Here is a 27807-nt window from a genome sequence, read left to right on the forward strand (position 1 = left end):
GAATGAATGAATGACCCAAGGTCATCGAGTAGCTTCCAGTAGGGACTGGAACCTGACACTCAAACGATGTGTAACTTAGGAAGAAATCTCTTGTTATGTTTGACATCTGGCAGCTTTAAGATACTCTAAAAGTGGTTCAGAATTGTAATTCCAAAGGAAACTTCCTGAATACAGGCCACAGCTAGACCTAAGGTTTATCCTGGGATCATCCAGGGTTCGCCCCTGCCTGAGCATGGGATCCCCTATGTGTCACCTAGATGAACAGGTTTGACCCCTGGATGATCCAGGGATAAAAGTTACGTCTAGCTATGTCCAAAGTCTATCTAAAAACACAAAAGCACAACAAAATGTGCTTCTCCCCCAGAAATTGGCTGTTTAATTGCTGCTTTTGAAAACGTTTAAGTAAAATGTAATTTGATGGTTATTTCACCTTGGTCTGATGCCTTTATGTTCACCCCATACTTAATGGCCTTCCCACTCTCCCCAGTAGAGAGAATTGGCTGATTAAAATGGGGGGGGCTGTTTTAGAGGAGGCAGCTAGGAAAAACACAATGTCCACTTGGTGGCAGTAGTGAGGACCATAAAAAGGGAAGAGCAAATAGTGTGATTTAGGCAGAATCTGCACGACTGCTTTAAAACAGATTGTAACAATAGCGGCAACCATTGGGGTCCAGGACACACTCCATAGACACAGTGGCATAGCGTGGGGGGCCCTCAGGGGTGGTTGCCCTGGGTGCAAAATTCTTAGGGGTGCAAAAAAAAATTAAAAAAGAAAGAATGTAGTAATAATAAATTAAAAAAATTAAAATCTGTGTAGATCCAACTGTGTAGACGGGGCAAATAAATGTTGCCACATAACATTTTACAGCATTTTTCTTGTTGTGCACAGGTCAGGAAGGCCTTGCAGGCTGCATTTCCTCCCAAACGGGCCTCTCTAGCACACACGCTGCTGCTCTGGAGACCTTCTAAGTCATCCAGAAGGAGGACAGAGCAGCGACGCGTGTGCTAGAGAGGCCCGTTTGGGAGGAAATGCAGCCTGCAAGGTGATTGGTTATCATATCAAGGGCATCATATCAGCCATGATGCTAAATAAAAAAGAATCAGGTGCACAATACAGGAAGAGGAGGAAGATAGAGCAGGAGCAACAAGCTAAGCCAACTGGAAGCCTTGACAGGTTTCTTGTGAACACTGCTGTTGTTGCTTTAGAAGCAGAGACAGCTTTGCAGATTGCTAACTGGACAGCTTTAGATTTGCTTCGGCGGGTGTACGAGAAGAAGCTGCAAGAGCAGGGTGACCAAACGTCCGGTTTCGGCCGGACAAGACAGGAAATCCCGCCCCCAAATGGGGTCCGGCGGGAGATTTCAAAATCCCCCCAAATGCCCGGGAAAATCGGGGCCCTGGCCCAGCCCTGCGTCCCCCAGGGACGCTCTCCCCTTCTGCTCTATGGTGGCGCAAGCGCGCCTGCACAGAGCAGAAGGGCGGCGGCGCTTGGGGGAAGGAGCTGGAAAGCCCGTTTGCCGAGAATGGGGTTCCCAGTCCCCGCCCCCGCCCCCAGGGACGCTCTCCCCTTCTGCTCTATGGTGGCGCAAGCGCGCCTGCACAGAGCAGAAGGGCTGCGGCGCTGGAGGAAAGGAGCTGGGAAGCCCGTCCCTTCCCTCTACACCCGGTAACCCTTTGTTCTCCTTCAAACCCCATCTGAGATTAAGGCAGCAAGGGCTTCCAGGTTAAAGAGGACGTGTTGGTAGTGGATTCCAAGGAGTGGGGCTCTCACACTCTCTCTCTCACACGCGCTCGCGCACACACACACACACACAGGCTCTCTCTCTCTCCCTCGCTCTCTTTCAACGAGGTGCAGCAGGGACGTTCAGAGCGCCCGAAGGGTTAAAGGCATCCTGCAGGAGAGTAACGCGCGCGCACACACACAGGCTCTCTCTCTCTCCCTCGCTCTCTTTCAACGAGGTGCAGCAGGGACGTTCAGAGCGCCCGAAGGGTTAAGGCATCCTGCAGGAGAGTAACGCGCGTGCACACACACAGGCTCTCTCTCTCTCCCTCGCTCTCTTTCAACGAGGTGCAGCAGGGACGTTCAGAGCGCCTGAAGGGTTAAAGGCATCCTGCAGGAGAGTAACGTGCGTGCACACACACAGGCTCTCTCTCTCTCTCTCACACACACACACACACATTCACCATACGTTGGGGGTGTGCAGCCAACAGCCATGCTCCACTATAGCTGGCCTCTGCGTGTATGTGTGTTTGTGTGAAAGCGGGAGGCGCGCGCGCACGCACTCCTGGGAGAAAAGGCCGGTCAGGGGCTGGACGCGAGGAGGTAAACAAACAATAAGCGCTCCCCGCCCCGCAGCTCGCCTGCCTGTGTCCTAGGCTCGCCCCCCCCCCCGCGCTATATCGTCCACCTGTTTGAAATCTTGGAAAGGGTGAATTTCCAGCTCCTTTCCTCCAGCCCCGCTGCCCAGGGACGCTCTCCCTTTCTGCTCCATGGTGAAGAGATTCCCACCCCCCACCCCCAAAAAACAAATATTAGCTTCAGAAGAGGTATTTTCTTCAGGACCACATAAGGGAGGAACGGGCTAAATAACCCCACCACACCAGCTCTGATACTGATAATTACCAGTCTCCTCCCTCCATCTGGTGTTATTTCCATTTTAAAAAATTCCACTTTAAATGCAAAGCCACATTTAGTCACCTCTGGTTTGGCTCCTAAAAAAAATGCAAGGTGAGATTGTTTCTGGAAGCACTTAGGGCTCTTTTGTTCTGTTTGATTTCTATATAGCTCCTTCAATACAAAGATTACCAGGGTGTTTACAGTAAAACGTACATTATATTAGTTATTATTACTAATATTATTATTGTTATTATTATTATTATTATTATTATTTATTTATTTATTTATTTATTTATATAGCACCATCAATGTACATGGTGCTGTACAGATAACGTACAAAGATATTGACCATCTTTCAGGGCAGAAGCCCAATTAAAACAACAACATAAAACAACAAATTAGTCGGCTGAGTAAAAGCAGTAATAAAACTAGATAATAAAACACCTCAGAGAGTAAAATCTCAGAAAAATAAGATCTTTACCTGGTGCTGGAAAAATATTAATGTAGGTGTCAGGCAATTGTTTTGGGGAGGGTGTGGATTTTTTCCCATGCTGGGTGAGTGTGTAGGGATGTGTGGATTTTAATTTTTATTACCTTTGATAAGCATATGTGAGCTGTGTATTGCTGTTGTTATTTTACCTTGAGTGTGTGTGCGAATGAATTTTTATTTTTGACTTAAGGCTCATCTACACCAAGCAGGATATTCCACTATGAAAGCGGTATATAACATGCAGGATGTACACTACTGCTTTATAGTGGTATTGAAGTGCACGGACAACTGTTGGGGCCCATTGACATGTACCATATACTGCTTTCATAACCGCTTTTATAATGTAATATCCTGCTTGGTGTAGATGTGTCATGGGCCCCAACAATTGTCAGTGCACTTCAGTACCACTATAAAGCAGTAGTGTGGCTCCTGCCTTTTATACACCACTTCCATACCACTTTCATAGTGTTATATCCTGCTTGGTGTAGATGAGCCCTATGTCTTTGAGATTATGGTTATTTTACAGTATGGCTTTCTTTTCATAGAATCATAGAATCATAGAATAGCAGAGTTGGAAGGGACCTACAAGGCCACCGAGTCCAACCCCCTGCTCAATGCAGGAATCCACCCTAAAGCATCCCTGACAGATGGTTGTCCAGCTGCCTCTTGAAGGCCTCGAGTGTGGGAGAGCCCACAACCTCCCCAGGTAGCTGATTCCATTGTCGTACTGCTCTAACAGTCAGGAAGTTTTTCCTGATGCCCAGCTGGAATCTGGCTTCCTTTAACTTGAGCCCGTTATTCCGTGTCCTGCACTGTGGGAGGATCGAGAAGAGATCCTGGCCCTCCTCTTTGTGACAACCTTTTAAGTATTTGAAGAGTGCTATCATGTCTCCCCTCAATCTTCTCTTCTCCAGGCTAAACATGCCCAGTTCTTTCAGTCTTTCTTCATAGGGCTTTGTTTCTAGACCTCTGATCATCCTGGTTGCCCTCTTCTGAACACGCTCCAGCTTGTCTGCATCCTTCTTGAATTGTGGAGCCCAGAACTGGACGCAATACTCTAGATGAGGCCTAACCAGGGCCGTATAGAGAGGAACCAGTACCTCACGTGATTTGGAAGCTATACTTCTATTAATGCAGCCCAAAATAGCATTGGCCTTTCTTGCAGCCATATCGCACTGTTGGCTCATATTCAGCTTGTGATCTACAACAATTCCAAGATCTTTCTCGTTTGTAGTATTGCTGAGCCAAGTGTCCCCCATCTTGTAACTGTGCATTTGGTTTCTATTCCCTAAATGTAGAACTTGGCATTTATCCCTATTAAATTTCATTCTGTTGTTTTCAGCCCAGTTTTATTGTACTAGATTTTTCTGCTTCATTTGTTAATATGAATTTTCTGCTTCATTTGTTAATAATGCTCCTTCTCTTGCTGGTGATGATTACTGGTTGTAGTTGTTTATTATGTTATAAAAATAAAGAAATGGTTTTATATAAGTGTTAATTCTTTTTTTAGTGTTTAGCATATTATTATAGTAGTTGTGTGCCTTTGGCACTCATTGGTTGCTATCATTTACTTTTTGTGAACCACGCAGAGAGCTTCGGTTTTGGGCAGTATAAAAATGTAATAAATAAATAAACGTGACCGAGGCCATGCCCCCTTGGGGGCTGGACATGTTGAGTTGGCTCCGCCTTGGGGTGGGCATGTTGGGGTGGCCACGCCTCCTGAGGGCGGCCATTTTGTCCTCCTTTTTGGTTTCCAAAATATGGTCACCCTATGCAAGAGAGTTTGACAAACTTTGTTGTGACATTAAGAATCTTTCTAACTATCACTGTTTCAACTGCCAGTTGTGAAAGAAGTTAATCAAAACTTAAATTAATCAAAACGTATCAGAGATCTACAATGACCCAAGAAAGACTGAGTAACCTAGCAATATTGTCAGTTGAGAGAGATTTCAATGTAGATTTCAATACTGTTATTGAAAAATTTGCACATATTAAAACCAGGCGATTTTAAATAAATGTAACTACCGGTATACTAGTATTAAATTAATTTTACTTTAAATAGATCAGTATTCTCTTAAAATATAATACATGTGCTTGGGTGGTGGTAAGGGGTTCAATACTGGACTGGTGGAAGGGACTCAGGGAGTGCTAAAGGTCCACGGATTAGGGGCGCAATACTTGCCTTGCCCCAGGTGCCGGCAACCCATGCTACGCCACTGCATAGACAGCTTTCAACCCCTTTTCAAAGTGTCATATCCTGCTTGGTGTAGATCTGGCCACAGTTAGTTGGTTTGCTTGCTTCCCCTCTTTCTCATAGTGCAGACTACTATCACAATGGGAGGCCAGTTATCACTGGGGTGAACAGAATGCATTTCAGGAATATGTAATTTTTTATGTTTTATTGTACCATTTCTATGCAAAATAAAGAAAAATTGATAACAATAGTACAGTATCTATATCTACTGAACGTCTATAACATAGGGAACACTACTGTGTTCCCTGTAATTAAATTAACAAAATAAATAAATAAAATATTTCTATAAAAGAGAACAGTTCACCTTTGGGTACTTCCCCAAAATTCAAGATGGTTCTTCTTGCCTTTCTCGTGTAGCTCCTCCACTCTTTCTAATCCTGTTAATAACCAGTTTTTGCTTTTCGATTTTCTTATCCATATTCACTTGTCTATCCTACATTTCTTTATCACAATTAATATTTTATTTTGTTCTCAGTTTCATTCACCCTTCTGCTTTTTGATCTGAAAGTTCTGTTTGTTGGTCAATGTACAGAAGTTGCTATATTTCTATTGGTCTCAGAGAGAGAGAGAGAGAGAGAGAGAGAGAGAGAGATTTTAAATCTTCAGGGGTCAATAGAGAGCCTCAGACAATCCTATACCCACTTACCAGGGAATTAGCCTCACTGAAAACAGCGGGACTTCTGAGTAAACAGGCAAAGCACAGTTCATTTTGTGAAGAAGTCATAGCAAGGTGTTGTAGGTGTGATGGAGTACTTTGGACCCAGCCTTTCCTCTCAGCAACATTCATTTAAATCAGAAAGGGTTTTATCATGCAAACCATCAGATCTGTTGCTTGCAGTAGTTTCCCATTTGTAGTTTGACAAGTCATCTTAAAATAATAATAATAATTAGGTACCGGTTTGCATTTTTGTGCTCAGCTTGATTGACACTGCTGGCAGAGCCTTTTCCGTACAAAGGGATTCACCATCCAAGTGCCTGTGGCGCTCTGCATAGAAGGTGATTGATTCTTTTTTCTTTTCTTTTTGAAACAGCAGTTTTTGAAACAGCAGTGCTCTCTGGCACTGGGATCAAAAGGATGCTTCGTATCTGATTTAGAGTGCTGATTTAGCCAATATTTCATTTCCATTATTCTAAACAGCAAACAAGGGCATATTACCTTATTAGCCAGGCACTAAGGGTGTGAGCAGATTCCAAAACTATGCCCACAGACTATCTGATAAGCAAATTCTATAACAGGCCAATAAATGACTGTTTATGTGGATCAGCCAGAGTGTATATTATAGTCTGTACTGCTGTTTATATAACTTCTCTACAGATAGGTTTCATTCATTTATTCCATATTTTCTAGAAGGTCAGTTGATTTTAAAATTAGATGGTTGTTCGCCAATGGAAATAGGTTTGTCACCTCCTGCTTTGTATGCATTAGCAATAAGGAAGTTACAGCTATTTTTCCAAACCAAAATATTTTTAATTAAATGGTTAATTAATTTTAATTAATTAAATTATTTTATTATTATTATTATTATTATTATTATTATTATTATTATTTATTTATATAGCACCATCAATGTACATGGTGCTGTACAGAGTAAAACAGTAAATAGCAAGACCCTGCCGCATAGGCTTACATTCTAATAAAATCATAATAAAACAATAAGGAGGGGAAGAGAATGCAAACAGGCACAGGGTAGGGTAAACAGGCACTGGGTAGGGTAAAACTAACAGTATAAAGTCAGAACAAAATCAAGTTTTAAAAGCTTTAGGAAAAAGAAAAGTTTTTAGCTGAGCTTTAAAAGCTGCGGTTGAACTTGTAGTTCTCAAATGTTCTGGAAGAGCGTTCCAGGCATAAGGGGCAGCAGAAGAAAATGGACGAAGCCGAGCAAGGGAAGTAGAGACCCTTGGGCAGGCGAGAAACATGGCATCAGAGGAGCGAAGAGCACGAGCGGGGCAATAGTGTGAGATGAGAGAGGATTAAATGATATAGGGAATGTTACCATTTTAGCTTTTATTTATTTATTATTTATTTATTTATTTAAAACATTTATATCCCGCCCTATATCTTTAGGATCTCAGAGCAGCGTACAGATAAAAACATACAGTATAAAACAATAAATATGCACAGTTAAAAACAAATTAAACCATGATCCAAGTTAATGATTTTATAGATGTTTACTTCCTTTGGGATTTATTGGTCTGTGTGGGCATCTGTCTATTTATACATATACATGTGCATGAGTACAAACTTAGGTTGTAACGGCCATTGGCTTCAAACCATAAAATCTGAATGCCTCATGATAAGAAACTAGGAAATCACTACCGTTCCTTGCCATTTCCAGAAAATCCTGCCATTCAGTAGAAGATCTTCAACCATCAGTCTTACATCTGCAATATGGGAATGATCATACTGACCTACCTTTACAGGGTTGTAGTAAGGTTTCTGAGATGATGTTAGCTAACTAGTAGATCAAAGAAATCTAAGACAGCAATCCCATCTCCCACACTGGAGAGATCAGGAGGAAGACAAACTGCCACACCACAGCCCTGTGGGGTTCTGCTGGCAGGACAGAAGTGAAGGAGGCCAAATTCCCTCACATTGGTTTCACATGGAGGTAACTAATCTATGCCAGATCCATGGGTCTGTCTTCATGGCACCGGGTTGGTGCTGCTCTGCTGTCAAACCGGCTCTTGCTGGTGCATGTCGGTGGCAATTTCTCCTAAAGAGGGGAGGCAGCACAGGGTTTCCGGTGGCCGTTAGGCTTGAACCCCCACCCCTGGCCCCTCCCGCAGCTTCTGATGACCAATAGGAGGTTGCCTTCTGCCCGGTAAGACCCCCCGAGAGTGTCTTCAAGCGAGGGCAGAATGGCAGAAGAGCTGGGTTGCCCTCGCTCTGGCTGGTAAAGTCAGGATAAGTCCTCAACTTTTCAGACGCACATCTTCACCTCTTTGCCCCAGGGTGGCTTTGAATCTGCAGCTGCGTCATCTAACCAGTGTAGAGCTGCCACAAGTTTGAGGGCACATCAGGTGACCAGGGGGACTGTGGATTCACATTTTCTCCCATCATTCCTCCTTTCTTCCATTTCTGATATTGGAATTTTCTGGAGTGGCTGGGAGAGGGTGTGCATTCCAAGGTTGAATTTCCCCTGCCAAGGAAGGACCTCTCTCTCTACTTTCAGAAAGTGATGTCCAATATATCCTCTGGCTACTGACATGGCCTCTCCAGAACCATAAAATCGCAGAATACGGTTTTAATTGGTCAATAAAATCTGCATACATGTGTATAAATCAACATTTTTGAAGGGGAAACAGCATGTTTGGGTGGCGGGGAGCGATAAGGTTGCCTGCTGTGATGTGGACAAACTTCTTAGAGGAATTCTCCCTCCTCTCACATATAGGAAGGAACATCTCTTCTTAGAGGGAGTCTGACATTTGCAGTTTTTGTTAGGGCTGTGCACGGACCCCCGTTTCGTTTCAGAGCCCATTTCGGACCTTCCAAAACAGGCCCGTTTCATTTCGGGTTGTTTTGGGGGACCCCTTTTCGTCTCGGATTCAAATCCAAAGGAAAATTCGGACCTCCGAAACGCTATTTGGACGCCATTTTTTTCCATTGACATGCATTGTCTGAAAAATCACCTATAACTTTTTTATTTTTAATGAAATTTGAAGATCAAAGGAACACAGGCAATACTAAGGAGACCCTGTACTTCCTCCTGCCAATTTAGGTAAGAACTTGTCAATCACAGCTGCCAATACACACGGAGCTTTCTGAACTTGCCTAAAAACCTTTAAAATCACTAAAAATCAGTGGATGGACCAATGTGCTTCAAAATTGCCATGTATCAAGCCCTATGTAGGTTCGATCATGTTGCAAAGTTGCAGGTGTGTATTGTGAAATATGACAGCATATTTTTTAAAAATAATTTTAAAACCTCAAACTTTCGGACCTCAGCAGAACCGTTTCGGATCCGTTTTGGAATGGTCCGAAACACCCATATTCATTTCGGATTCGGGGTTCGGATCCAAAACGGTGCACAGCCCTAGTTTTTGTCAGTGTAACGGTTCGGGTTTCTACGACTAGGATGAGGAGGGGCAGATTGCAATCACTCCAGAGACCAAACCAAATAAATATTTAACAGAATTTACTTGGCTTAAGAAGTTTTAGAAAATAATAACTTGAAGAAAACAATGAATACAGCTATGAGAGAACTCTTTTTAACCCACAGTTCTCTGTGAAGCACAGTGTTGGGTTTACTGGTCCAACAACTGTTGTTTAGTCCATTTCTTTAGTTCCCTGGTTGCTTGTCTCTCTGGGCATGTCTACACCAGGGTGGTGGAGGAGGAGGTTCTGGCGATATGGTGATCGCGAGATCCTCCCCCTCAGTCTACACATGGCACGCAACATCCTGGGAGGACGGAGGACATCGCAGCCACCATTTTGGATTTTTTTTTTTTTACTCAAGATGAGTGCTCAAGCACTCCTTCGAAAAAGTAAGTTTTTTTAAAAAAAAATAAATTACTCCCGCTCCCCCCACCGCATCCCTGATGGGCACAGAGCTCCTGAAGAGCTCCATGCCCGAGTCCTGACTCCTCGCGGTTACTCGCGAGGAGCTGGGACAAAAACAGGATGCCCAGCCACACCTCCTGTGGTCTCGGGATCATCCCAGGGCCATAGGAAGAACCAGGATTAAAGTGTAGGGCCATATCCCTGGGAAAGGGAGGGATTATCAGGATGCACAGTGACGATCCTGGGATGATCCCTAGGATATCATCTCGTCTAGACATGCCATCTGTGTGGAGCTGCACTCTTCACTAAACTGCAGACTGTCTCCTTCTCTTCCTCACGATGTTGCCAATTTCTTTCCTTTCTTCCTTTTCTCCTTCAACTAACTCCTTCTGCTCCTCTCTTTGCAGCTCCCTCTTTCTTCTCGTGTGGTGCAGAGTGTGGCGCCTCGTGTCTCTGTGCCACAGAGTCTCCGCACACTCTGCGCCTCGTGTGGCGCAGAGTGGTAAGCAGCAGTTACTGCAGCCAAAATTCTCCCACGGCCTGAGTTCGATCCCAGCGGAAGCTGGTTCTCAGGCAGCCGGCTCAGGTCGACTCAGCCTTCCATCCTTCTGAGGTCGGTAAAATGAGTACCCAGCTAGCTGGAGGAAAGGTAACTGCGACTGGGGAAGGCAATGGCAAACCACCCCACTACAAAAAAGTCTGCCAAGAAAACATCAGCGAAAGCAGGCATCCCTCTAGGAGTCAGCAATGACTCAAGTGCTTGCACGAGAGGTTCCTTTCCTTCCCCCCCCCCCTTTCTCCTTAACTCCTCTCTTCAACGGACGTTTTGCTCTCTCCTTACTCCATTCCATGCCCCTCCCCCTTTGCTCTAGAAACCAGCATTACATAAATACTTACCATAAACTTTATAGGGTTTATGAACAATCCTGGGAAGTTTTTAGATAATCAAAAGGATTTTAATGGATTAATCTTGTCAGTAAATCTTATGTGAAATGCTTTGAAAACTCCAAGAGGCGTGATATAGGTTAAAATTATTCATTAATCATTATAAAACAAGCTCTTGGTTTAACATGCTGAAGTGGCCAGCCAAGTAAGCATTCACAGGACCTGCTACTGTGCCTTTGGGAATAAAAATTGGCTTCTATAGTATTTGTTCTGCACATCTGGAACAGCAATGATTCCAAACCTGAGCAGATGTGCACAGGGGTTTCCTTTCCTGCCCCGGCAACAGATTCTTGTTGCGCAAACATGGCTGTTCTTCAGGAGGGAGACAGCGCTGAGCAAAATAAGCTTTGCATTGGCCAGGACTCTCTATTGCATCCATTGCCTACGTTCACAGCATTTCACAAGGAAGGATACTTGCAAAGCTGAGATTGGCGTTCATGGAACAGCATCTCAAAAGCCCCACTGGGTGCATGCAAAGGTAATTGCTCTCCTTGTCTGTGCAGAATGCAAAAGCCAATTCTCTTGGCAAGCTGGCTTCAGCGATTCTACAAAGAATGAAATACTAAATTAAAAACTTGTTGCCATGAATGCTTCCTGCCAGCATTCCGGAAGAAATTACAGTATCCTCCCGTGTTCTCTAACCAAGCCAGGCAAAGACATCAATCATGAGTAAATAAATTAATATAAAGGCACAAACAATCGTTTTCATAGTAAGATGTCCTGACATGTCAGTTATTTTCCTGATAAACCTGAATATGTGTTAAAGAAAAAGATATGCTTGTTTGTCGCATAACAAACACTGCAAAATTTGTATCTCTGACCAATTAGGTGAACACAGATACTGCTGTTTCAGAGGACAGTAACTGTGTAGTATTAAGACATCCCTGGCTTAATATTTTAGCCCATCTGTCTATTTTCTTGCCATTATTATTATTATTATTATTATTATTATTATTATTATTATTATTTCTATTTCTATACAGCCCCACAGCCGAAGCTCTCTGGGAGATTTACAAAGTTTAAAAGACTGAACATTAAAAATCAATATACAAAAATTAAAAACATAAAAACAGCTAACATTTAAAACAATTTTTAAACACTCAGCCAGGCCAAAGCTAGTTCTGCAGTCAGTTAAAACTCAACATATGCTGTTAAATGCCTGGGAGAAAAGAAAAGTCTTGACCTGGCGCTGAAAAGATAACAATGTTGGCACCAGGCGGGCCTCATCGGGGAGATCATTCCATAATTGGGGAGCCACCACCGAAAAGGCCCTCTCCCTTGTTGCCGTCCTCCAAGCTTCCCTCAGAGTAGGCACCCGGAGGGGGACCTTAGATGTTGCTTTAATTCAAGATGGATTCAAACAATCCCCTGGCTGATGGGATGGACTTATTATTGCCCATCTCCGATGGCTAGGCTGGTGTGGCATGTAGTGGAGACACCGGTTCCCAACTCTCTTCAAGAATGTCAGAGTCAGCCTCCACAGGTTTTGCTTATGCACCTGGGAGGGGATTTATTGGGATTGCCAAAGGGCAAAGTGCTGATTCTGCAGCAGGGCTTCATACAATCACACACATAAAATAGTCTGGACAGCTGCCCAGGAGTTTATGGGAAAGAGAGGGACAACTGAGGTGTCTAGATAAGAGTGTATGGGAAAATCTAATTTTTTTTAACACTATCTTTATTGATTTTCAAGTAAGGACAAATACAATAAACACAGAGAGTAAAAGAAAACACTCAACAACAATACAAATGTTCCCACAGCACCACTATAAAAAAGCATGGGTGTTCATACCTCCAATAAGCACTTAGTAAATATAGAAATCTTAAACAAATCTATTTATTCTGGTACAGAAAAAGATGCAGGTTAAGTTAGAACCTCTGACCAAAAGGATTCCTGAGTCATTGGAGGTCTAGGTTCGCCAAGATTCATATTAATAAATGAGAAAAAGTCCAACCGGTTTTCCAAAAATGCGTCTCATGTTTATTTCCTCTCTTGTTAACCTGCTATGTTGAGTCAACTTATCATTTAAAGCTAGTTTCCAAATCTTATCAAACCAGCATTGATGGTCAAAAGGTCTGTCGCTTCTCCAGAAGTGGGCAATTTCCCACCTGGCTGCAACCAGCAAGTGGGTGACCAAGGCTTTGGGAATAATGTTTCTATTGGCATTCCTAAAAATAGAAAGTAGAGCCAGTGCTGGATCAGTTTCTACTTCAACATGAATAATGTTTGTAATGGTTTGGGAAACCCTTGACCAAAAAGTTTTCACCTGTTGACATTCCCAAGGGTCAGGGAGGCTACTTTCCTCATCCTCAGATACGTTTTGCATTGGGTTAGGGATGACAGGATATACCTGCATATAGAAATTTAAAATGGCAGGGGGAAGGCTAGATTTGAACCCTTCTCCCAGGCATGCTAGCTTTCCACAGGCAGAGAGGGCTTATTTTATCGTATTTGGGAGAGCTTTCGATCATATGATCCCACCACCTATATTCCAAAGTAGTACAGTCCCAGGAGGGCTGTACCATGTGTTTGTTTTTTTCTGAATGAATAGATTAGCTTCCTCAGTCATTCGATTCTTCTGTTTTGGCCAGGAATCATCAATAGTGAGAGCTATTTGCCAAGCACATAAAGTCAGAATTGTCTTTGCACTGAGCTACCTTTGGCAATCTTGGCATACATTTTAACTACACAGTGTTTCATAAAGCTGAAGATATGTTTCAGGAATGTCTTTGGGGGCTCTTGAATAGCTAGCCTCTCTAATAGGGACCAGGAGTTCAATTAATAATGTCTTTTAGAATTTACCAGAAGGGAGACAATTTAACTAATTGCTTCAAGATTCATATAATCCCTCTACATCCTTCCGGACATGGAGAGAAACCCTTGGCTCATACTACTTTGGGGAGGGGGGGTTGTTAGCAATGGCATTCCTGTTTTTATAGCTTCAGTTTTTCAGTTGAGCAAAATTAACAAGGTTTGAAACAGAAAATGAAAGCGGTGGCACTTAAACAACGCTGACCTTCCCTTGCTTTGGCTGTTTTAATTTTCCGTGGGAAGTTTCTACCGCTAAGCCAAATGGACGCCCGTTCCTAGGCAAATTTATAGATAGTCTTTCCACTTGTAGGTCAACAGGTCACCTGTTTGTTTCCAGTACCATTAAAGGAACAGTTAGCAATTGTACAGGTCTGTGTTTTATGAAAAAGAACTATTTTATATGATGCCACACCTTCACATTCAGGGTCAGGCCACTCGTTCAGAACATAGACACTTAAAATGATAGACACAGAACGTAGACACTAAAAACCCAGTATATAATTGTATAAATTGGATGTTCTACCAATGGTCATTTGTTTTGTTTTCAAAAATAAATAATTACCCGGAGGGATTCAATAGTGTTAAATATAAATAAGCACATCATTTTCATTGTCATAGCCCATGCTGAGCAATTCTTGAAGGCTATCTTATATTTAAGCGGCAAAGCAGACTGGATTAAATATGTTTTCAGGGTTGTTGTTGTTTTTAAAGCCAGCAGAGATGAGGCCATATATCCCCATCCCTGGGGGCAAATTCCAATGGTATGGGGTCACCACTGAAAATGCCCTGTTGCTAATATCTTCCAGCCTAAGGGCTCTTGCTGGTGTGCCAGAGAGTAGAGCTTCTGATGCTGATTTTAATATTTGGGGAGGTTCATACAGATGTAGGTGGTCCTTAAGATAATGTGGTCCCAAAACATTTAGAGCTTTAAAGGCCAAAGACAGCAGCTCGAATTCAGCCTAGAAATTAGCAGGAAGCCAAAGTAAATGATACAGAATAAGAGTAATGTGATCCAAATGCCTGGCTCCCATAAGCATACAGGCTGGTGTATTCTTTAGTAAATATGAAGTGCATTCAGCCAAAGGTAAGCACATGTTTTACGCACTTACAAGTACTATTTATAGGGTGACCATATGAAAAGGAGGACCAGGCTCCTGTATCTTTAACAGTTGCATAGAAAAGGGAATTTCAGCAGGTGTCATTTGTATGCATGCAGCACCTAGTGAAATTTCCTTTTCATCACAATGGTTAAAGCTGCAGGAGCTATACTGCAGCTATACTGTGACCAGCTTTAAAAGAGAGCAGGGCACCTGCAGCTTTACCTGTTGTGATGAAGAGGAAATGACACCTGAAGAAATTCCCTTTTCAATACAACTGTTGAAGATACAGGAGCCCTGTCCTCCTTTTCATATGGTCACCCTACTATTTACCTTCACCCAGACTGCACCCAGAATAAATAGATTGATTCATGTAATGCCCCACAGGCAGGGCCGGTGCCAGGCTTTTTTGCGCCCTAGGCAAGGTGAGCTGCTTTCACCCACACACACACACCGTATCCCCACACACACACATACACACACGCTCCACGTGGCCCACTCACCCCGAGGCGAGCGAGCTGGGCAGCAGGAGCGCTACGCGCGGTGCCCAACTCCTCTGGCCATCCGGACGCGGTGGCGGTGGAGTTTCATTGAGGGGCGTCGAGGCGGGCTGCTGCCCTTCACCTCCGTCCTCCGGGTTGGAGCGGCAAGCAGGAGGCTGGTCACATGGCCGGGCGGAGAGAAGGGAGGGAAGGGCGGGTGGCAGGGGGAAGGAGGGGGAGGAGGAGGAGGCAGCAATCACGCCGGGCTAAGGAGCCGCTGGCGCCGAGCAGGTAAGCGGCATGCTGCGGGCTGTCACCCCTCTCCGCCAGGCAGCTCCACATTCTGATGTCCGGCGCACGCCAGAAGTCAGAACGTAGAGCCATTCCTTCCCCCCCCCAGCGTCCCGGCTTGGGTTTGGCTGGGAGCCCCCAGCCAAAGCCAAGCCGGGAAGCTGGGGGAGGGCGGTCAGACAGCTCCATGTTCTGACGTCTGGCGCACGCCGGATGTCAGAACATGGAGCCGCCCGCCCCCGCCCCCCAGTGTCCCAGGTTGGCTTCAGCTGCTGGGCGGGCGCCCAGCTGAAGCCATGCCAGGGATGCTGGGGAGCAGGGCGAACGGCGCACCAGGAAGCTGCCCTCACTCAGCCAGAGCGGCTCTGGGAGTGGGAGGGTGACTTCTGGGGGTGCCGAAGTCACTCTAGGCGCCTGGCACTCTAGGCGGCTGCCTAACTGGCCTTTATGGAAGTGCCGGCCCTGCCCACAGGTGTACAGAATAGGGTTGTATGGGAATTCTGTTCCTGTTTGCAAATCATCTGAACTTGTTTTGTTTCCAACCCCGAAAGCGAACACAAGCAGGAACCCAATTCATAGGGAGCTTTCCACATTTCCCAAATGTGTGTTCACATCCAAAAGGGTGTACTTTTAAAAAATGTGCATTTTTCCACGATCCAGAAAATAAAATAAAATACTTGCGTTCGGGAAGGCCGCAAAATGAGCTCCAAAGAAGAATTTGAAGGACCACACTACAAGCTCAAAGCCGGCATGTTTGCCCATCCCTAAATTGCAGGATGGTTTGATACTAAGATTTATTATACATTGTTCACAAAACAATGGGCACCACATTGGCATCTGGTGCCCACTGAATCTGAGAGGGCTCAGGAGCCAAAGGACCTCTTGTTTGTACAGAATTAATTTGGGTGAGTCTTTTTGGCTGAGGAGTGGCAGCATAAAAATATTTCAAATAAATAAATAAATAAAAATAATATCCCCCCCCACAAAAAAAATCACTTCAAAATTATTGTAAATCCATCATCCCTCCTGGAGCATGATGGTCCCAATCAAATTCAAGTAAATAAATCTATCACACAGTGCTCCACTATGCACATTATCAGATGGGGAAAATCACATTTCCTTACCGTCACTTTCCTCTCCTCTTCAGTCCCATGATACTTCCTCTTTCTTCACACAGGGGAAGAACGAGGAAGTAAACAATGACCAAGTGGCCCATTCAGTGGGCATTTTTATCACACGGCTTTTCCTGCACACAGCAGGAAATGGCAGAACATTGCGTTATCAAAAAAAGACTCCAGATTTAGTGGGGTCTGTTTTGTGACGGAACGAAGGCCAGAAGGAGCAGGAGACGTGCAGGAGGCGGATGCCATCGTCTAAAGGATGCCCCAAAAACTGAGTGGGCAGCAATGAGTGTGTGATAAAACTCTCATCTGATGATGCTCTCCGGCCATGGCTAGATGGGGCAATATCCCGGGGATCATCCTGGGATCCTCCCTGTGTGCCCACATGACACACAGAGGATCCCGGAGGCAGGGATATTGCCCTACCCTTTAATTCCAGTTTTTCCCGCGGTCCCGGGCTGATCCCAAGACCGCGGGACATCTGGCCAGGTGTCACATTTTCATCCCGGTTCATTGCGAGTAACCCCGAGGTGCCGGGCACAGAGCTCCTCAGGAACTCTGTGCCCATCGGGGGTGGGAGGGATTTTTTTTAAAAAAAACCACACCTTCAATTTGCGCAAGAGCACTCCTGCGCTCTTCTCTGATTAAAAAAAAACACCAAAAATGGTGGCTGCGATGTCCTCTTCTTCCCGGGACATCACACACCGCATGTAGACAGAGGGGGAGATCGCGCGATCATCATATCGTGAGATCCTCCCCACTCCCTCCTTGTATGGTGTAGACATGTCCTCTGTGTGAAGAGAACATTTCTTTGGCCCTTGGAACAGCTGCAGAGCTAGCTAGCTCTTCACTCATCAAGAGAAATCTTATCCTTCATTCAAATCAAAAGACACCGCCCCTCTGTGACTTGGAAAAAAGTGCTTGTTACAGACAGCCTGCCAGAAGCACACACCACTTTCTTTTAAAAATTTAAACAGAGCATCCTTTTGTTTCTGCAAGACCAGACACAACAAAGCAGGGGAAAACACACACACAGAGAGACCAAACTCTGCAGCTGAGCCATAGAGTAACAACACACCCAGGACTGGATAATTAGCCATTGTGTTGCTGCTGATGCTGGGTCAATCAGGTTTTAGGATGATGGTATCATGCCCATTGATTTCAGAGGATCATTTCTCCTGCCAGCTCCCCCAAACTCCTACGTTGTTTCCTTGTTTTTTAAAAGCTTTTTCATGGAAGGAAGGGTTGAGACTCCAGAATAGATCTACACTTGTGCGATTGGCACACCTGTGCGATTCCAGCCTGCTGTTTGTAGTAGCCACTGGTGCAATGGAGTGCACAGCTATGGTGCACTAAAAGAACACGCACATATCGTGCAATTTGTTATATCGTGCAGACACACACCCGTGCACCTTTAAACCAGCCACCTCTGGTTGTTTATTCATTTGCTAAGAACAGAGGAACCCATAGCCATGACAGTCATTTTACATTCATATTGTTGCGCCTGTCAATGTATACAGTTAAAAACTATGATTGGAACATACAGGTAAGACGATTTTTTAAAGATAGAAAGATACACACAGGTAAAAAGAAAAGAAGAAGTAAATTAGGAGGGAGCAAGCCATGGATTAATGGCTCCCTCCCAATATCATATGATCTGCACCTTCTAAGGCTTAAAGTCCAATTCAGCTTTACTCTGAAGCAAGTCCCAAAGAGTTTATTTATTTATTTATTTATTACATTTATATACCGCCCCACAGCTGAAGCTCTCTGGGTGGTTTACAGTTCTAAGAGATTCATTCCCAAATAAGGCACAGACTGTGCTACACTGACCTGCACTGCAGCCAGACCATTTTGATGATCCATATAGCAATTTTTAATTTGCAAGGACTTTTAAAACTTCACGGAATGTGCCTGCCATGATGCAGAGTCAGTGGCTGTGTGGGCTCTCAAAATAAATCAACCACTGAAAAACCATTGTAGCATTTCGCCTCAAATTTGTTACGTGGCAGGCGCACTGTGGTCTACACACCTCAGTTCCATTGCACCAAGGCTGGGGAACCTCTTTCCGCCTCAGGACAAGATTCCATTTCGTAGACACCCACAATGGCTACACTCCAGCGGTGGGCAGGGCGGAAGGCAAAAAGAGGTGGTGCAAAAGTACCAAAAATACTAGAATAATGCAGGTTGAAGTTCTTATTGCCAGTATCGAAGCCTTACAAGAGTAGGGTGACCATATTTTGGAAACCAAAAAGGAGGACAAAATGGCCGCCCTCAGGAGGCGTGGCCACCCCAACATGCCCACCCCAAGGCGGAGCCAACTCAACATGTCCGGCCCCCAAGGGGGCGTGGCCTCGGTCACGTTTATTTATTTATTACATTTTATACTGCCCAATAGGCGAAGCTCTCTGCGTGGTTCACAAAAAGTAAATGATAGCAACCAATGAGTGCCAAAGGCACACAACTACTATAATAATATACTAAATACTAAAAAATGAATTAACACTTATATAAAACCATTTCTTTATTTTTATAACATAATAAACAACCACAACCAGCAATCATCACCAGCAAGAGAAGGAGCATTATTAATATTAGAATCAGTATCCATTATCACCATCACCAGCAAGAGAAGGAGCATTATTAACAAATGAAGCAGAAAATTCATATTAACAAATGAAGCAGAAAAATCTAGTACAATAAAAAGAAAGCCATACTGTAAAATAACCGTAATCTCAAAGACATAGGGCTCATCTACACCAAGCAGGATATAACACTATGAAAGTGGTATGGAAGTGGTGTATAAAAGGCAAGAGCCACACTACTGCTTTATAGTGGTACTGAAGTGCACTGACAACTGTTGGGGCCCGTGACACATCTACACCAAGCAGGATATTACATTATAAAAGCGGTTATGAAAGCAGTATATGGTACATGTCAATGGGCCCCAACAGTTGTCAGTGCACTTCAATACCACTATAAAGCAGTAGTGTACATCCTGCATGTTATATACCGCTTTCATAGTGGAATATCCTGCTTGGTGTAGATGAGCCTTAAGTCAAAAATAAAAATTCATTCACACGCACACTCAAGGTAAAATAACAACAGCAATACACAGCTCACATATGCTCATCAAAGGTAATAAAAATTAAAATCCACACATCCATACACACTCACCCAGCATGGAAAAAAATCCACACCCTCCCCAAGACAATTGCCTGACACCTACATTAATATCTTTTCAGCACCAGGTAAAGATCTTATTTTTCTGAGCTTTTACTGTCTGAGGTGTTTTATTATCTAGTTTTATTACTGCTTTAACTCAGCTGACTAATTTGTTGTTTTATGTTGTTGTTTTAATTGGGCTTCTGCCCTGAAAGATGGCCAATAATAATATTAGTAATAATAATATCAATATTATTAATATAATGTATGTTTTACTGTAAACACCCTGGTAATCTTTGTATTGAAGGAGCTATATAGAAATCAAACAGAACAAAAGAGCCCTAAGTGCTTCCAGAAACAATCTCACCTTGCATTTTCTTTTATGAGCCAAACCAGACGTGACTAAATGTGGCTTTGCATTTAAAGTGGAATTTTTTTAAAATGGAAATAACACTAGATGGAGGGAGGAGACTGGTAATTATCAGTATCAGAGCTGGTGTGGTGGGGTTATTTAGCCCGTTCCTCCCTTATGTGGGCCTAAAGAAAATCCCTCTTCTGAAGCTAATATTTGTTGTTGTTGTTGTTGTTTGGGGGAGGGAATCTCTTCATTGTACACACTGGTGTAACTTCACATCTAATTTGACACAGAAATTCCTCAGACTTGAGCTCAGGCTGCCCCGCGTGGGCAAAGTGTTCCAAAAACTAGGACCACTACCAGGAAAACCCTGTGAGTGATCTGTGTTTTTGTACAAGCAATTGCCTGTGCTCCTCATGATTGCCTTATTTACTGAAACTTTAAAAATGTGTGTTTTATTAAGTTCTGTTGTAGGGCAATACCTTTATTAGGCCAGCAGTAGAAAGTTCACAAAAATGTTCATGTAAGATGTAACTAAAAGCAGGTGGGGTTGGAGAGAGAGAGAGAGAGAGAGAGAGAGAGAGAGAGAGAGAAAACTAAAACGTCTGACTTGATGTTGAAGCCATGTCATTGTCAGAGTCTTAAGATGAAATATGGAGAAGGTTTCAGATATTCAATTTATGTTTTACCTGGTCACATTATGTGTTCAGATTGCACCTGAGCCTGCCTTGTGTACTGCTGGGATGAAGGAACAAATACAAGTTTGAGATTAATTTTCACAATGCAGCTAGACTCCTAATTACTTTTCTGATTTCTTTTGCTACTTACTTCTAGCAAAACCTACAGCTGGCTCCTTTATACAATCCCAGAATTGGGCTTTTTCATTGCTCTCTCTCAGGGATCATCCTCTCTGCAGCTTTGGATGTATCTGATCTAATCTGGTGTGTATTTGAGACACAGATCCAATCGTTTGAATTCAACAGTATTTTAAGGGGCAGAGAAAATATCCAAGCCTGAAATTCCATGAGGTGAAAGCATTTATTTATTTACAGAAAACTGCTCTCTAATATCTGGATAATCCTCCAGAATTAGGAAAAGGTATGCATTACTAAATAAATAAATAAAAAGTTGGCAGGTGAGAGTGAAAGCAGGAGTGAACGTGCATGCTGGAGTACCTAACCTATGTACATCTGGGGGATTAACAACTCTTTTTTAAGGATACTGAACGGCAGTGATGTGTAATTATAATTAGTTTTAAAAGGGCAGTGGATAATGACAGGCATTTTAAGCATGATAATTATTGTGTTAGGCTTCCCAGTGAGATAGAGTGTTTGAAGATCAGCTTCTCAAAGGCAAGGCAAACCTATATGGTTTAATCCACAATCAAATATTGAATACAAAAGGACAGAAAAAAGAATCATCATCTGAAAAAACCAAAACTCCATACATACTTAACTGGAAGGTGGGGTAAATCCATCCCACACTCACCAAAGGCAAATAAATCCATCCCACACTCACCATCCCACACTCACCAAAGGACTGGCGGCTGGGAGATTCAGGTTCTAGTCCCCACTCGACACTTTTTTTTTTTAATAATTTTTATTTGTTTTCTACACTATATAAACATACAACATTACAATAGTAATAATAATAAAAAAGAAACATCAAACAACTGCTACATACATATTGAATAAATGTTGAGTACTTATATGTTGAATAAGTATTACCTATACATTATCATACTACAACATAATCATTCTTAACATACAAGTGCACCCCCCACCTCGGGATCTATTCCTGAATCCAAAATCTTATCGTTTCTTCCGCTGGCGGTTTCCCACTTCCCTTAGTAAACACGAATATTAGGAACAGTTTCCAGATTCCTTCAAACTCATTTATTTTAGTTACGCCTTTTCTCCACTTAATATTACATGTCAGTTTATCATTAATGGCTATATCCCATACTTCTTTATACCATTCTTCAATAGAATATTCCCCTTGAATCTTCCAGTTCCTGGCTACCATCAATCGTGCTGCAACCAGCAAACTCGATATCAGCTCTATAGTTTCTTTTCCACATTTATATCTTCAAATAGTGACAGCAATGCAATCTTTGGTGTTTGTTCTATTTTCATTCCCACTATTTCTTCAATTTCTGAAAACACCATCTTCCATAATCTTTGTACATATTTGCATTGCCACCACATATGTAAATACGTTCCTTTTTCCCCACAACCTCTCCAACAATTTGCTGAATGCTGATCATTTATCTTATTCAATCTAATCGGGGTTAGGTACCACCTCCACAAAATTTTAAAATAGTTCTCCTTTATTCTCACTGACAAACTTCTCAACACTCTTTGTTTCCATAGTCCCTCCCATCTCTGTCGCCCTATTTGTACCTTCAAATCTGACTCCCATACCATTTTCTCTGAGTTCTCTCTAAACTCCTTTTCTAACAATATTTTATATATTTCACTCATTAACCCTTTTAAAACTATACTACCTCCTTTACCTTTTTCCTTATTTGCTATTAACTCTTCAAACTTCGTCATCTTTCTGCAAACTCTATTATCTTTAATCCACTTTTTATTCCATTGTTCTAATTGCCCATATTCTAACCAAGATAATTTTTTCTCCTTTAACAATTTTTCCATATCTTCTCTTATTTTTATATCTCTTAACCAATCCTTTAATTTCATTTTACTTTTCTCTTTTAATATTTTACATAATCTACCCTTCATAGTCCCCACTCGACACTGGTGTGGCTGCAGGCCCGGGTGCTGGGAGGAAGCCCGGGCCCAGCCGAGGCGAGCCCCGCGCATGGCGGGTGCTGGGATGCGGGGCAGGAGGACGCTTTTCTGCAGCATCTCCGTGGGGCTAAGCTAAGGAGCAAAAAAGCAGCTTCTTTTTCGGAGCGGCGGCATCAGCTCCCGCCCTACCATCCCTGGCACAATCGGGGATCGTGGGGGATGGGTGGGAGAGGTGGCGCCGGCCCAGCATCGCTGGGGGAGGGAGCTGTGAGGCCCATTCTCCGAGAACACTGGGCTTCCCAGCGCCGCCACCCTTCTCTTCTGCGCTTGCGTGCTTGCGCCACCATAGAGGAGAAAGGGAGACCGTCCCTGGGGGGCAGGGGCTGGGAAGCCTGTTCTTGGAGAACGGGCTTCTCAGCTCCTTCCCCCCAGCGACGACGCCCTTCTCCTCTGTGCTGGCTCGCTTGCGCCACCATAGAGGAGAAGGGGAGAGCGTCCCTGGGGGACGCAGGCCTGCCCCGATTTTGCTGGACATTTGGAGGGATTTTGAAATCTCCCCCCAGATCCCGCTTGGGGGCGGGATTTCCGGTCATGTCCGGGCCAATCCGGATGTTTGGTCACCCTATACAAGAGGCATTTCAAACATGTAGAAAGGGGGGAAAGGCACAAAACCTAGAAAACTACCAATCAGTGATGGGGAAAATGGGGTGGAGCCTTTAGAAGGGGTGGAGCCATCTGGGGAATCCTGCAGGGTTGGGACCCCCAGGAGGGCCAGATTGAGGCTGAGGACCCCCAACCCTGCATCACACACACACAACTCCACTCTAGACACACACATGCCCTACTTTTTTGGGTTTTTTTTATCATAGGAATTTTATATCACCCTTCCAACATATTCCCAGGACAGTTAAAAAAAGCTCCAATTATCTACAATTCCTTCTGACTCACATGATGAAACAAACCACAAGCAGTTTCTTGTTCATAGTTTCCCCCACCCAGAAGCTGTGGAAAATTAGACAGTAAATGTATTCACTGGTGAGCTACGTCTTACCCTGACTATCCCCAATAGAATTTCTAGCATTCATTTGCATATCTCTCCTTTCTTCCATTTGTTGACTTTTGAACAAACATTATATGAAGAGTTCCATGCTTCTTTCTTCTATGGGTTCATTTTTAACCCAAACCATCTCTTGGCAGGCTATGTCCAAGCAGAGAAAAGGTGGGCAGGAGAGCCTGCTTAATCTCCCCCTTTGCTCATCTCAAACATGCCCCAGCCAATCTTTGTAGGAAGAAAAATATGGAGAAACTGCAAGGAAAACTTTGTATCCCCCATGGCAAAGTGACTTGGGGATGGGCATTATAGTGAACATTTAAAAGCATCAGGGGAGAAAGAGTTAAAGAGCCTCTTTCCCAAGTCCTACCTTCACTCCAATTTATAGTGAGTCAAAGTTGCAGGGTTTGTTTGTTTGTTTTAAAAAAATGTCAAAGAATGACAGAACTCTACATAACCTATTGAGTCTCAGTATTCCTGTGAAAAGTTGATATTCTTTAAATTAATCTCTAGATGCACAGAATAAGAACCTACTATATACTAACGCTATTCCACCTCCTGTGATGTTTAAAGAATTTGCCACCCTTAGGCCTAATCTACACCAAGCAGGATATTGCACTATGAAAGCAGTATGAAAGTAGTATATAAAAGGCAGGAGCCACATGACTGCTTTATTGCGGTATTGGGCTGCACTGACAACAGTTGGGGCCTATTGACACATACCACATACCACTTTCATACCGCTATATCCTGCTTGGTGTGGCTCCTGCCTTTTATACACCACTTTCATACCGCTTTCATAGTGCAATATTCTGCTTGGTGTAGATGAGCCCCAAGTGACATCCTTCTGCAGATTGGCTGGCAAGAGCCTGAGTTGAAAACAAAGACCGTCAAACATGAATATGGCAGACAGTGGCTTTCCCAGTTAACATGGAGGTATTTAAAAATATCTCTGAGTGACTAGAAGCATTTTTCCAACTTACTCTGCCTTGCTAATATAAAGTAAATTACCATCCTGAATTACTAATGATCTTTAAAAGCTTTTCCATGCCACTGCTTTTAAAGTTTGCTTGTCAATTGTTGGTAAGTCATTCCAAGCTTTATTTTTATTTTTTTTAAAAAAAAGCCCAGCACAAGATGTTGAACAAGAACTTCACTTTACCACTCCGCTCCCATTTCAAAACACACTTATAATTGTTCAGAGAAGGACATCTTGTTTTTTACAAGAGTTAGGAACTAGGAAGCATTAAAAGGCCAGTGCAAGAAACCCTGCTGTTACGATGAAGTGGTGCAAAGAAAATGCTTCCCAAGAGCAGCCCACCCCTGCGAAAGAGTGTGCAGGATAAACTCTCGTAGGCTACTCTTTCAAAGGAGCTCATCTCCAGAAGCAATGGCAAGAGTAGGCATGGACGGGCATGTGCTGAGGGCCCACACCTCAAGAGGGTTCCAGAAGCAAGAGCCCTATGGAGTGGCTCCTCCTTTGCACCATTGCAACCCCTTACTGAAACCTAGACAATGTGGTGGTGGTGAGAAGGAGTAGCAGTAGATGCCGCTACTTCCTTGTTCACTGGCTCTCTGCCTGTCAAAGAAGCAAACAGTAGCAAGGATGGGAAGGAGGATAAGGAGTAATAGGAACTGTTAAGATGATTGTTTCACTGTGGGAAGGGGGCGGTCTGTGGAAGGTATCTTGCCCAAAGGTCTACAAAAACCTGGAGCCAGCTCTCCCAGAGACAAATTATGCTTTTTACATTTCCGACAAATGATTATGGCCCTGTTCAGAAGACACCTTAAACCATGGTTTTAACCATGGTGGTTAAGCCTGAAAGCTAGGCTATGTTCAGAAGACACCTTAAACCATGGCTTTAACCATGGGGAATAAAGCAAAAAGCTTAATTCACCATGGTTAAAGGCATGGTTTAAGGTGTCTTCTGAACATGGCCTGGCTTTCTGGCTTAACCGCTATGGTTAAAGCTATGGTTTAAGGCGTCTTCTGAACGGGCCCTACGAAACAAATAATATATCATGTTTTTATACTGTTTGTTTTATACTTTGAATGGTTTTAGTTTTTTGAACCGCCCAGGGAGCTTCGGCTGTTGGGTGGTATAAAAATGCAATAAACAACAACAACAACAACAACAATAATAATAATAATAATAAGCAGCAGCAAGAGATGGCTTTAGTTGATCAACCAATAATTTGCACCCTTTTAATTTTTCATCTGTAAATTATCAAAGAAGCTGTTTGTGTGTGTGTGTGTGTGAGAGAGAGAGGGGGAGAGAGAGAGAGAGAGAGAGAGAGCAAGAAAAATCTGATGTCTATTGTTTAACCATGCATACGTTAAGCCCTATTACAAAATTAACAGGCCTGCTTGAAGCCAAAGGCTCCACCAAGTGTGCAAGCAAGGAATGAGTCTCTGCCAAACATGCCCCAAGGCTTTCAGAAGCATTTCCTCTGTCCTCGCCAATACAGCTGTACCTCTTAAGAGCAGAAACCTCCATCCCTGAGGACTTCCCACAAGCAGCAGTTTGATCCCAGATGCCATATATTTATTGCAATGATGGGCATAATATCCATCCTCATCAGAAAAGCTCCAATAATGTCCTTAAACACAAACCATGGCCATGTGAGTTGGGCGAATCCAAATGCCATTTCATTCGTCTGCATGCGTGGCTACAACACATGCTCCCCAGTCCTGTCTTCTGCATTTAACACATCTATAGGGCATTTTCTCACAAGCTCAAGGCAGCATAGGATGGATGAAATACAACTAGCAAAGTAAAACCTGAAACCCCCTTAAAGCAAACCAGAAAACCTACATGAAATGAGAACAGACAGCAGCATCCACCGCTAACTCATCCAGCTCAGCTAAAGGAGAAACATCTTGAAACTTCTTAAAGCAGAGAAGAAAGCTTCAACCTTAAAGATACCTCCACAGCCATACAGCCACCCCTGTAAAGACACTGCTCTAAAGCAGATGAGGTTTTCTCCTCTGTAAATGAACCATGGTTAGAATCACGGAGAGGGACTTGTAGGGCAGTGGGTGCAAACCCCTACTTGATGCAGGAAACCCAGAGTCAGAACACCTGCAAGGGATGCTGACCAGCCCCTACATGAAGACCTCCAGGAAGAGTGCACCAACTTAAGTTCATGCCAGCAGTGTCTAGGATAACAATTTCAGATGCATTGCTGCCAATACACAAAGCACTGTCAATTATACTGCATCATCAGCTTCAGAATAATCTACTGTGGTCTCCTACACCTACGAGGAACATTTATTAATCCCAGTGGAGGCTGTTGGCTCCAATTTTGGTGGAGTTGTAAATCCATGCCAGGTTTAAATCAGAACTCTAAAGGATCTATCCAAGGTGCTGAACAAAGCACCTTGGGGGATTAAGTTCAGCACCCAGTTGGACTCTCTCCCCACCGCCCCCACAGGGCTAACTGTCATCTTGGCCCTGTGGGGAAGAAGAAAGAGCTTACTCTGTACAGCACCATGTTTACTCTGTACAGCACCATGTACATTAATGGTGCTATATAAATAAATAATAATAATAATAATAATAATAATAATAATAATAATAATAATAAGGGGACAAGGAGCAGGCCGAGGAAACATCGGGGCCTGCTCTGGGACCAGGACAATCCCATCAGCCCTGTTGCCGGTCTACTTAATTTCTCTCTCTCTCTCTTTTCCCTCTTCCCTCCTTAACTCCTTTTCCTTGTGTGTCTTTATTAGACTGTAAGCCTGAGGGCAGGGACTGTCTTTTTTGCTAACTGATTGTAAGCCGCTCCAAGAGCCTTTTTTTTGGCTGAGGAGAGGGATATAAATATGATAAATAAAATAAAATAAAAAACTCCTTTAGTGTTCTGGCT

At 43.4% G+C, this 27807-nt stretch overlaps 1 long non-coding RNA gene across 1 annotated transcript in view; it reads right to left on the reverse strand.

The window, feature by feature from the left end:
- LOC134398535 (uncharacterized) overlaps positions 1 to 27807 on the reverse strand; it is a 114067-nt gene that overhangs the window by 80852 nt on the left and 5408 nt on the right. The window lies entirely within an intron of this gene.

The sequence above is a fragment of the Elgaria multicarinata genome, chromosome 4 (assembly GCF_023053635.1).
Source record: "Elgaria multicarinata webbii isolate HBS135686 ecotype San Diego chromosome 4, rElgMul1.1.pri, whole genome shotgun sequence".
NCBI classification, from domain to species: Eukaryota; Metazoa; Chordata; class Lepidosauria; order Squamata; family Anguidae; genus Elgaria; species Elgaria multicarinata.